The 2,500-nt window shown below is 37.8% G+C and overlaps 1 protein-coding gene across 1 annotated transcript in view; it reads left to right on the top strand.

Annotated features, from left to right (window-relative positions):
• chrna3 (cholinergic receptor, nicotinic, alpha 3) overlaps positions 1 to 2,500 on the top strand; it is a 10,894-nt gene that overhangs the window by 1,675 nt on the left and 6,719 nt on the right. The gene's annotated exons all lie outside the window — the stretch shown is intronic.

Below are 2,500 nucleotides of genomic sequence, written 5' to 3'. Positions count from 1 at the left end.
CCTGTTTGTCTCTCTGTCTGTCTGTCTCTGTCTGTCTGCCTGTTTGTCTCTCTGTCTTTCTGCCTGTTTGTCTGTCTGTCTGTCTGTCTGTCAGTCTGTCTGTCTGTCTGGTCCTTAATATTCTCTGTAGATCCACACAACAGTGTTTCCTATTAAGAAATGCTTCCACTCTATTAGAAAGAACATTTTTTTCACCAATATAATAAGAATATTCCTTTTGGGGTCCTAAATATAAATAGTACTGTAAATGTCCTGGTTTGAAAAAGTTTTTCAACCTAAAACAATTAAAGATTGCCCTCACGGTTGTAGATTGAACTTTTCTGAAAGGGAGCATTCTGTAAGTGCAATTTCAGCAAGTAATAAAGTGCAATTCCAATAAAGCACATTGTTGATGGCTCTAAGCTCAGCCATTTAAGATCAGTATGCAATTATATATATATATATATATATATATATATATATATATATATATATATAAACGTTAAGTATAAATTATTGAACTTTCTTTAAGAAAGGCACATTCAAGCATGGCTGTGCATGGAGCAGATCCGAGGAAGATAATTTGGCGAAGTCAAGGTGAGAGCAAGAGAAAAACATGTCCTTGGTAAATCATTTGTGCCTAGTGCACAGAAAGTGGGTTTAAATAATGATGCAATGCTGGACACATCTCAAACTATTTCCCTAAGCTATTCTGAGCTTAAATGTCATGACATGCACTTTGTGATGAATATTAGCATTATTTCTCTCCACCAGTAAATGCATTCTAATCTCTTGCACACAGTTTCCTAGCTTAAATATATTTCTTTTTTGCATATCTGTGAGTTGATTTCAGTGAATATGTCCTCCTCATTCAATTTCCTCTCATAAATGTCCCTCAGTAAAACAAGTATGGGGCTTATATATTCCTTATCTCAGAGACCCCCATTCGTCAAAAGATGTCAGCCTTATCTGAGATCAGGGTCGTGACCGGAATCTTCCTGTGAGATGGTGAATAGAGACACATTTTTGCTCAATGCCGCTTAAATCCATGATTCTATAGAGAAGATAGGACGGCAAATCACATCTGGGGGAGGGGTTAGAAGTTTGGGGGGGTAAATAGGATACACAGGTGGAATTGCTTTTCATTTGTGTCATGAGGATAACATGCTGCTCGGAAAGGGTCGCATTCATCCCATCGGTCTTGCATGGTTTTAGCTTTATGTTTAGTGGAAAACATCATCATCCATGAATTGTTGTGAAACACACAAAGTGTATTGCTTTTGAATAAAGACTGCAGTTTGGTTTAATTTCACTGACAAAGTGATAGTGCTCTGAATCGGCCGAAATGCACAACATGGTGTGTTTTCTGTCGAACCATTTTGTTGTTGTTGTTGTTGTTGTTTAGAGGTTCAGAACTGATCCATGAGGCACAAGCTGAGATGTTAGACATCATATATGGATTTTTTATTTTTTTTTAAAAAGTATGATGTGTCGTTCTTTAATAAATAAAAACAGTGGCAAATTTCTGGTTGTAAAAGACGAAAAAAACAATTCAGGATTTCACCCCATCTTTTTGATTCTTTTCCCATTATATTCCTTATTTGTTACAATAATATGTTTATAACTGATGCTTCCTCTGTGCAAGAAGCCTGATGGTTTCTATAAACACAATAAAACAAGACATGGATGGACTGATATTTAACGCCAGTCAGAGACGTGTTTGCTCAAATTACTTCCTATTGACCCAGGCTGGGTCACGCAACAAAATAATATTTTACTGTTCTACAAAATTACAAAATATTAAATTCTTTGTAAATAGACATGACAAAGAAAACATCATTTCCAATTATTTCCAGATTCTCCAGATGGCATGCACGTGTCAGCAGATGGAAGTTTTAATAAGGGATGAAGGGGGAAAGTAACGGATTGGTATGCGTGCCTTTCTCAGGCGTCTTCTCCTCTCTGATCTGAGCTTTAGTGTCCCTACAGCAGCAGCTAGCATTTGGAGCCAACTCATTGCACAAACAGCCTAAAGCTCCTGGTGTGCCTTGTTGAGTGCCTGCAGGCAAAAGGGCTCAGGTGGTCTTCGGTTCAGCTGTCTCCAACAAGGTCCAGACCATCTGTGAGACATGGAGGATGATCGTTTTCCCCAGACTGATATCTGGATACTGACCGCTGATGATAGAGCCTTTCTTTTTTTCCATTAATTGATCTTGATACGTATCAGTCGCATTACTGTTTTTTCCGATATTAGACACTTATGTTCATAAACAACAAAAATGCTTCGATTCCAACATCACACACTATGTGACACTGTGTTGCGTAGGACTGTAGGTTCATGCTGAATAGACAAGAATTGACATATTTCTTGCTCTTATTCAGCTTTGCAAGTAGGAATTTTCCAGAAAACATGAGTGTGTAGACTAGAATGAGTAAGTAATATTATTAAAAATGCGCATGAGAGCATGACTGTTGTTCTTCTTCTGTTGTGCTTTTGGCAGCTCCCTGTTCAGAGTCACCA

This window comes from Hemibagrus wyckioides, linkage group LG04, assembly GCF_019097595.1.
Source record: "Hemibagrus wyckioides isolate EC202008001 linkage group LG04, SWU_Hwy_1.0, whole genome shotgun sequence".
NCBI classification, from domain to species: Eukaryota; Metazoa; Chordata; class Actinopteri; order Siluriformes; family Bagridae; genus Hemibagrus; species Hemibagrus wyckioides.
Note: the sequence above shows the minus strand (reverse complement) of the source record. Positions and strands in the feature narration are given on the sequence as shown.